At 39.4% G+C, this 10,000-nt stretch overlaps 1 protein-coding gene across 15 annotated transcripts in view; it reads right to left on the reverse strand.

Annotated features, from left to right (window-relative positions):
- ZNF536 (zinc finger protein 536) overlaps nt 1–10,000 on the reverse strand; it is a 622,265-nt gene that overhangs the window by 454,991 nt on the left and 157,274 nt on the right. For all 15 annotated transcript variants that reach the window (XM_056812231.1, XM_007474794.3, XM_007474796.3 and 12 more), the window contains one exon: nt 9,953–10,000. This exon is cut by the window's right edge and continues 69 nt beyond it. The gene's annotated coding sequence lies outside the window, so the exon portion shown is untranslated. The remainder of the gene's footprint in view (nt 1–9,952) is intronic.

Here is a 10,000-nt window from a genome sequence, read left to right on the forward strand (position 1 = left end):
GGGAAAGGAGGTGCTTCTATTAGGCACTTTGGGAGGTTAAAAAAAAAAAAGAATGCTCTGCCTTAAAGGTACTTAAATCCTATCAGAAAGATATAATATAAATACAGATAACTACTTATGTTTTATATATAATATATGTATAATATACCACAGATGTATATATAATCTACATACTTATGTATACATATGGGTGCATATGCGCTGAGTACATATGTGTTATAAATAGATAAGTATATAGAATAAAAATAGAGAAAAAAGTATATAGAGTAAAAATCATATAAAAATAGATAAGTATATAGAGTAAAAATTACTATATAGATAAGTCTATATAGTATATATAATATATGTCCAAATAAGTATATATAGATAAACATATATGGTATGTATATAGTATATATAGAGAAAGGATCTATCATATCTATATCATATATTATGTCACTTTTTTATATTTATGTTCTTCTCACTCAAATGATCTTCTATATCTATTATTGATATCTAGGTATATGGGAGATAATCTGAGGAAGACAAGAACACTAACTGCTAGGGAGAACGAGAAAGGCTTCCTACAGGAGGGGGCACCTGAGTTGAGCCTTGAAGGCAGCGAGGGATTCTCTAATACTAAAGGTGAGGCAGGCATGAATTCAGGCATGCTGGCCAAATGGAGACAGAAGATGGAATGACAAATTGGGGGAATAGCAAGTAGGCTCATTTGGCAGGATTGGAAAGTGTACGAAGAGAAGTAATATGGAATAAGTCTGGGAGGCTGGCACAAGGCAGGCTATGAAGGGTTCTAAGTGCCAAGCTGAGGAGTTTGTATTCTTATCTTGAAGGCTATAGTAAACAATCCAAGCTCCTTGAGCACAGAAGGAAGAGGTGAAGAAGACAAAAGAGATTAGAATCGCAGAGACATGTGAGAAGTAATGATGGTCTCAATGAGATGTCAGCGGGGTAAGCATAACTCAAAGAAGGGACCAGATGTGAGAGATGCTGTGGAAAGAGAATTCATTTTCTGATTATTAATCACTATTTCCTGGAGAACCCATTCCACGACTTTGAAAATTAGGACAGGGACACCTGTGGCACAGAATGAATAACTGGAAATGGACTTAAAGATCTTCTAGCCCAAACTTCTCATTTTAAAGATGAGGAAACTGAGGCCAAAAGTGATGGAGAAGTTTGCTCAAGGTCACATAATAAGGAGAGCCAGGATTTGAATCCATTTCCTCTGATTACAAATCAATCCATTGTTCAGTAGAAGGAAAATACTAAATTTGACTCTATCAGTTAGCAATTGAACTGTGTTCAATGGGAATGGACGCCAAGGTGGGGATACTTTGTCCAAGCAGCTTCCAGATGCTTAGGAATCCACCAAAATAGGAAGGCTCCCTGCTCAAAGATGTTTGCTATGCCTTTTTAAAAAACTGTACTATTGCCTTAGAATTTAATGTTCCATCCCAGGTACTGAAAAGACATCAGGAAGAAAAACATGCAGTTGGAGCCCCTCTTTTCAGAACTCCAACTCTTAGGGAAGGAGGCTTAAGTGAAAGATTATTATGACTGCGATGGAAATGTCTGCTAGCCTTGCCAATAGCCTTATGACCCCTTTTGGTAGCTTTTGGATATTGTTCTTCCCTGGTTACTTAGCTAAAACTAGGCCACTAGGAATCCCACAATGTTTTTATGTTCTATAAGAGGTTCAGTGTCATGGATCCATGCATAATTGCCAATACAGTTTTCATTTTCTTTTGAAAATAAATATAAATAGATTCTAGAAGGATTTAGATAAATATTGCATGTTAAATCCTTGCTAGAATTATGTGCAAAAGTTAGGAGTCACCAACAACAATGATGAACATATATTAGGCACCAACTATATGCAGGGAAGCAGGGCAGAAATCTGGGATAATCGTAATCCCTCATACCTTCAGAGCTCTTTATTCTTTCAAGGCAATTTCACATCTATTACCTTGTCTGAAGGAACAGAGGTGAGTGCCACAGCTGGTAGAAAGAGGCAACTCTAATGCTAACAGTGCTTGTCTAAAAACTTGAGGACCTGAATTTCCTCTAAGCAGATTATCACCTCAATTGGTCAGAAATGAACATCCAATCTGACCAGAAGGACTAGAGAGCCCTTGTCTGTGGCCACAGCCCTTAAGTTTGTAGGCAAGAAGTTTCACTACCCAATTATAACTGTACCCTGTTTGGAGCAGATATTGTAAAGTTAGATTATTATAACACAACAATAATAATAAATAGCATTTACATAATGATTTAAGGTTTGAAAATTGCTTTACAAATATTATCTCTTTTGATCTTCACAACATCTCTGGGAGATAGTTGCTATGATAATCCCCATTTTACAGATGAGGAAAATGAGGCAGATAGAGGTAAAGTGACTTGCCCAGGATCACACAGCTGGTTGTTGTCGGAGACAAAATTTGAACTTGTATCATTCCTGACTTCAGGTCTAGCACTCTATCTACCGTACCACCTTAAAGGAAAACACTCCTATAAAGGGCTCACAGATTTAGAAATGGAAAGAAATTTATAGTTCAATAATCCAATCTCCTTACTTTGTAGATAAAGAATCTGAGCCCCAGAAAAAGTAATTCACTTACTGAGGTCATACAAATAGCATGTGGTAGAATAAGTATTCAAATTCAGATAATTCTATTCTACAACCCCAAGTGCAATTATCTTTCTACTCTACTATAGTGGCTCCAATAATATCCCAGACTTCATTCCATTCAACATTGATTTAACAACTACAGTATACAAGACCCTGTGCTAATCTGGAGACATCTAAAATTTAGAATTCAGTTAGTCTATCAGTCAATCAGGAAGCATTTATTAAGTATCTTCTGAAAACAGGTTTGCCAGTAGGCATGGTGAATAATGCAAAGAAGTATGGGACAGAGTGCTCTAAGAAATTATGAGCAGAATGATTTCAGAAAGAACTGGAAAGACCTACATGAACTGATGCAGAGTGAAATAAGCAGAACCAGGAGAACATTGTACACAGCAACAGAAATATTGTACAATGATCAACTGTGAAAGACTTAGCTACTCTCAGCAATTCAAGACAATTCTAAAGGACTTATGACAAAGAGAGCTATCCACCTCCAGAGAAAGTATGTTGAAGTCAGAACTCAGATCAAAACAAACTATTTTTCACATTAGTTTATTTATGTTTTTATTTGGGAGTTTTGGTTTTATATGAATATTCTCTTATGATAATGACCAATATGCAAGTAAAAATTGCTTACAACTGCACTAAAACTTTTGGGACGCTCTGCTTTAACATTTAGACAGAGCTTTCCTACCAACAGTCCTGTGAATTAGATGTCAGTATTTTTGTCCTGGTTTTAGAGGTGAGGAAACTAGGACCCCTGGAGGTTTGATGTTATTCTAAAGATCCCAAAATCATAGAATATCAGAGATGGGGAAAGCACTTCAAGGGTCACTGAATCAAATCTATAGCATTCCTGAAGAATAGTCTTCCAACTTGTATCTAAAGACTTCCTCTGAAAAGGATCCCATAAGCAAAACAACTGGAAACCAATTTGGCACATCCAAAGGGGAATAGACAAATATATCGAGTGGCATATGAGAGAATTGATAGAAAGTTGACCTCAAGAGCCTGGAAGACCTGAGTTTAAGATCTATCTCTGACATGCACTGGCAGAATGACTCCAGGCAAGCTTGATACAGCTTCTTGGTGCCACTGCTTATGCCATTCAATTCGACCTGCCCTAGTAGAAGTGGCTTTCTTAAGAGTTTCTCACGCTAATAAAATGCCAGGTTCAGTTCCTTTCCCTATACAAATGTTAAAGACTATTGTCATGCCATAAAAAGAGCCAATCTGAGAAATTCAGAGAGAGAATGGAAAAATTTGGATGAATGGATGAAGATTGAAGGAGAATCAAAGGAGTGCTATCTATCTATCTATCTATCTATCTATCTATCTATCTATCTATCTATCTATATATATATATATATATACATATATATATATATATATATACACGAGGACCGCCATATTGTAAATGAAGACAAGACTAGAAAGCAGTCAAACTGTGATCACTTCTAATGATTATCCAGTCCTAGAGAGTGATGATGAAACATACCTTTTTCCCTCACAGTAGAGAGGTGGAGGACTACAGATATGGAATATGGTTTATGTGATCAGATGCCATAACTATATGCATTGTTGAGTTGTTCCAGTTGTACCTGACTCTTCATGACTCCATTTGGGATTTTTTAGCAAAGATACCAGAGTGGCTTGCCACTTTCTTTTCCAGCTCATTTGACAGATGAGGAAACTGAGGCAAGCAAGGTTAAATTACTTACCCAGGGTGATACAGCTAATAATTATCTGAGGCTGGATTTGAACTCAGGTCTTCCTGAATCTACTGCACTACCTAGCTACACAACTATATCCACTGGTTTTGACTAAATATGTTGGGTTTTTTTGTTTATAAAGATAGTTTCATTGCATGGGGGGGCAGGGTGGGAGGTGGGAAGCAGTTAAGAGGGAAAGACTGCGACATCAAAATAAAAGGCAATAAAACTTTAAAAAGGAGGAGGGATAAAGGAACCCACTACCTCCCTAGACAATCCATTCCATTTCTAGACAACTCTAATTATTAGTAAGTTTTCCCTTATGTTGAGTCTGCAACCTCTACTTCCAATTGTTCATGATTCTGCCCTCTGGGACAAAGTAGACCAAATCTAATTGCTCTTTCATCTGAAAGGCCTTTAAATTACTTGAATAACAATAATAGCTAGCATTTACATAGCATTTTAAGGTTGCAAAATGCTTTACATATGGGGCTCCTTTATCTTTACTACAACCAAGGGAAGAAAGGATTGTCCCATTTTACAGATAAAGAAATTGAGACTTTGAGAAGTTAATTGACTTGCCTAGAGTCACAAAGCTAGCATAGGTATGAGGCAGAACCTGAATGAAGGTGTCCCTGACTCTTTGTCCAGCCACTCTTTCCATCATACCACCTGTATATCTACTTAAAGATACCCATTTTATCCCCACCTCTCTTTTTCAGGTCAAAATGCTTAGCCACCTCAACTGGTGCTCAAATCATAGAATCCTTGGTCCCCTTATGCCCTGACTGTCCTCCTCTGTCAGTGCCTTTCCATGGACTCAAAACTCTCCTGGAAACTGAGGATCTATTTTGTCTCTAAACACTGTCTCTTGAATATCTTTCTGAAGAATGGCCTCCCAATGATAAGGGGTACCTTCCCTTCCCAACCAATGGCCTTAGGATGCAATAGCCCTATTCACCAGGCTCAGAGGATAAGATGACTGACTCCCCACTCTTTTTCTGTGTCTTAACAGACCTACATCATAGTGCACTGTTCCTCCTTTGACTGCATCAGATTCTCTGTGGATATGTGAAAATGAACAGTATGTCAATGGAGTTTCAGACCTCTGTGAATGGTTCGAGGATTGAATTAACCTATTGAGAAGTTACACATTTTCAACCAACTAATCACATTTTATTACACTCCACCTAGACATTGATGCAATGACATTAACTCTTTGGGGCCTACGATCCATGGGGAAATGGTCTAATTTCAGGGCTATGAGAAGTCAAGTAGAAAGGCTTGTGAAAATATTAAAAAAGGAAGCATAGAAAAGTTAAATCCTATTTTTTTTCCCCTAGTAACTGTGCCCTTTCTTGTTCTCCATACAACAGAATTCATTCTTTGATATAAATTTGCGGGCCTAGTCCCAGTTCATGTGACCTAAAAACTATTCCAAGGTATAAAGGTACATCTTCTCACCACGGAACACCTCTGCACTTTCATCAACAATCCCAAAGAGCTTCAGCTAATTGTTTTTTATCCTACAAGAGGTCTAATGTATGCCAAGGTTAAATACCTGAAAATTCACACCTTGGTGGCAGAGTATAGAGCAAAGATAGGTGCAGTTTGTCCAGTCTAAGGAGTAAAAAATGGCAGTGTGCCTTGACAGAGTGATAAGTGTGCAAGGCTGAAAATCAGTGAACTTCCTCAATTACCTACAGATTTATGGTTTTTTATATTTAAATATTTCCCTCCCTTTCTGCCTCAAGATGTAGCATGGCAATCAGCAAGTCAACCACTTAACTTTCCTATGGTTCAACTATCCCACCTATGGAATGAGCCTGATTATTCAGTCAATAGAACTCATTGTGTTTCTCCAGAAAACTTACCAGTCCTCCAAACATTGCTACTTCGGTTGTCATCCCAGTGAGCCTTCCAGTCATCCAATAACTTTAGGACCATCCTTGGCTCTTGCCTTTCCCTCAACCCCCATATCCAATCTATTGTCAAGTCTTGTATCCTACCTCCACATCATTTCTCATATCCATGCCATTTTCCCACAAGTAGTCTCGTATGTTAAAGTTTAGACTCTCTGAATTTTGTTTCTCTCACTTTTTAAAAACCTTACCGTCTGTCTTAGAATAATACTAAATATCAGTTCCAAGGCAGAGGAGCAGTAAGGGCAAGGAAATTGGGGTAAAGTGGCTAGGCCAGGGTTACATAGCTAGGAAGTGTCTGAAGCCAGATTTGAACCCAGGTCCTCCCATCTCCAGGCCTGTTCTATCCCCTGAGCCACCTGGTTGCTCCTGCTTCTAGCCTGAATCATTGCAATATCCTCCTAACTGATTTTTCTGCCTCTAGTCTCTCCTCTCTTCATGCCATCCATAAAGTTGCTAAATTGACACTACTAAAACACAGATGTGACCATATAAACCCCCTACTCAAAAATTTTGTATGATTCTCTACTATCTCTATGATAAAATAGGAACTCAGCCTGCATTTAAAGCCCTCCATGGGTTAGCTTTGAAGTCATTTTATAACACTCCAATTTATACACTCCCTATTGCAGTCAAATTAACTTGCTATCTGGTCCTTAGACACAACATGCCATTTCCTTGTCACCCCCACCCCTTCCTAAATAGGTCCCCCCTGTCCAGTGTGCATCCCTCTTCCCATTTGCCTCAGAGAATGCCGGATTTCCTTGAAAGCATATCTCAGTTGACAATCTACATGAGGCCTTTGTGAATTCCCTCTTGCACCCCATTATTTTTTATTTTTTAAACACTGATCTTCTGTCTTAGAATCAATACAAATATCAATTCTAAGGCAGAAGAGCAGTAAGGGCAAGGCAATTGGGGTTAAGTGACTTGCCCAGGGTCACATAGCTAGGAAGTGTATTGAGGTCAGGTCCTCTTTTCTACACATCTGTCTCTCTAACCACCAACTCCCCCACCCTGTACCCCACACTGTCTTCTTCTTGAAATTACTTTGTATTTTCACGTTCACAAACATGTTGTATTTTCTCCCTGCTCCCTCCTCTCCCCATTCCCCACACTCCCCACCCTAACTTTAGGGATTGTTCTGTTTTCATCCTACATTTAACACAGTGCCTGGCACAGAGTAGATGCTTAAGAAATGTTTGTTGAATTGAAGGTCTCTTGCCCTCCCATTGCCACAGGGCTAAATGAGATGATTCAGGAGATGTGCTCTGAGCAATGTCTCCAGGTGGCATTGTTGTCATAGTCACATTTTCACCAAATGGTGCTTTTAATCCTCATCAGGCTCCCTTTCAGGTGGTTGTTTCTTTCTTTCTTTCTTTCTTTCTTTCTTTCTTTCTTTCTTTCTTTCTTTCTTTCTTTCTTTCTTTCTTTCTTTCTTTCTTTCTTTCTTTCTTTCTTTCCTTCCTTCCTTTCTGCCAGGTCCAAAGGTCCTTCCTTCCTTCCCTCCTTCCTTCCTTCCTTCTTTCTTTCTTTCTTTCTTTCTTTCTTTCTTTCTTTCTTTCTTTCTTTCTTTCTTTCTTTCTTTCTTTCTTTCTTTCTTTCTTTCTTTCTTTCTTTCTTTCTTTCTTTCTTTCTTTCTTTCTTTCTTTCTTTCTTTCTTTCTTTCTTTCTTTTCTTCCTTCCTTCCCTCCCTCCCTCATTTCTTCCTCTTTCCTTTCTTCCTTCCTTCCTTCTTCCCTCCCTCCTTCCTTCCTTCCATCTTCCTTCCCTCCTTCCCTCCTTCCTTCTTTCTTTCTTTCTTTCTTTCTTTCTTTCTTTCTTTCTTTCTTTCTTTCTTTCTTTCTTTCTTTCTTTCTTTCTTTCTTTCTTTCTTTCTTTCTTTCTTTCTTTCTTTCTTTCTTTCTTTCTTTCTTTCTTCCTTCCTTCCTTCCTTCCTTCCTTCCTTCCTTCCTTCTTTCCTTCCTTCCTTCCTTCCTTCCTTCCTTCCTTCCTTCCTTCCTTCCTTCCTTCCTTCCTTCCTTCCTTCCTTCCTTTCTTTCTGCCAGGTCCAAAGGTCCTCTAAAAAAAGATCAGTTCTCTCCCCCTCACTTCCTACCTTTCACATCCTAACCAGTCTACCTAAGCCCATCCATCCTAACTAGCTTACCAGAGCCTGTCTACAGGGAAGCCAAGCTGGTCATGTAGAAACTCCAAATATTCAGACGGCAGAATTCCTACCACAAATGTAGCAGCTAAATATTGTAAGACTCCTAACTCCCCCATCTGTGTTTTGCCTCCCAAGAGGGAAAATAATCTTCGCAGAGATTCCCTTGTCTGGCAGGCAAATTCTAAACCTTACTGGCAACTACAGCTCTGTTTTCCAAACCAAACAGCTATGGAGCTGAGAGTCAGGGCTGCCTGGGATGTACCAAGGAGGGAACTAACCTCCTTCCTACTTTATTAAATCACTCTCTGTGGAAACTCAAGGCTGTGAAATAGATGAGGCTATAATTGTTGTCCGTGTAGCATTGATAATGCTAGGGTAGGGTTTGGGGAATTAACTGCTGAGGAGAATTCCCAGGTAAATTCAGCAAACTTGCTGGAATGACTTAGTGCTGGGGTTTTGCTCTTCTTTTCTGCACTGAGAAATACACCGACAAATAGGTTGATTGAATATCCCCACTGTAGTTCAATACAGTATCTTTTCTTACTCCATTGAAGAGGGTGAAAAATTAAACTTCCTAACTTAGAAGTCACAGGGTTGGGTTTCCAAGGAACACACGTGGGAGCTGAAGAACGGTTTTTCCCACATGAGTCCTGCCAAGTCATTATCCCTCTCGTTCCCGTCATTTGGAATCTTCCTATCATTTTTCAGGACTCTTCCTCGTGACCCTGCCTGAACCCTGTATGATCACAATTGGCAATAGACCAATAATATCTGATGATAACAGTGAAGTCTAATTGATAGGCACCCCTATGGCCTGGCCTTGATGTCTATCTGGAGTTCTCAACAGGAGAGATTTAAATGGTTCATTTTATTTTTAACTTTCACTTTTCCACATTTCAGCAATGTCAGGCAAAGAGGTATGGTTTTACTATCAGAAAGAATCATGGTGCAGAATAATTTATGACTTCAGCTTGGGCTTTCAAAAAAGCTATTTCAAATCTTCACTTTGATTTGGCTGTATCAAAACTGCTCACAATAACAGCGGCACTTTCTTGTAACGAGACTGTGTTAGCTGTACCTCTGGATCCTAAGCTTCCTACTTACACCAGAAAGTAACTTTGGAAAGGAACTGAATTGTTTAGAGAAGCAAAGAATTTGTCATTATCCCTCTGTGGTTCCCCCCCTCCACACCCACACATACCCAGCCCACTACCACCCTTTTGATTGGATATCAAGTAGAATTCTAGCCTTCTGGAGTTAAAACGGATGTCAGAGGTCATCTGGACCATTCCTCGCCTGGTTCAGAGCATTGTTGACAAGTGGCCATCCAGTCCCCTACTTGAAGACTTCGAGTGGCAAGGAACCTACCGATACACCGAAGTCATTGGCTAATGGCTCCGTGGCGGTGCTGCTCGGGTCGGGGGTAGCTGTCTAAAGGTCTGTCCGGTCCCGTTTGGTTTTGGTTCAAAACAAGTCAAAGGAGGATAAAAAGGGTTTCGGGCAAAGAACCACAATATGCCCTCATCGGAGGGAGACTTACCTTAGCAACTTAGCTGCATACTTGTCTTAAGGACCGTCAGCCTCGAGA

Source organism: Monodelphis domestica, chromosome 1 (assembly GCF_027887165.1).
Source record: "Monodelphis domestica isolate mMonDom1 chromosome 1, mMonDom1.pri, whole genome shotgun sequence".
NCBI lineage: Eukaryota > Metazoa > Chordata > Mammalia > Didelphimorphia > Didelphidae > Monodelphis > Monodelphis domestica.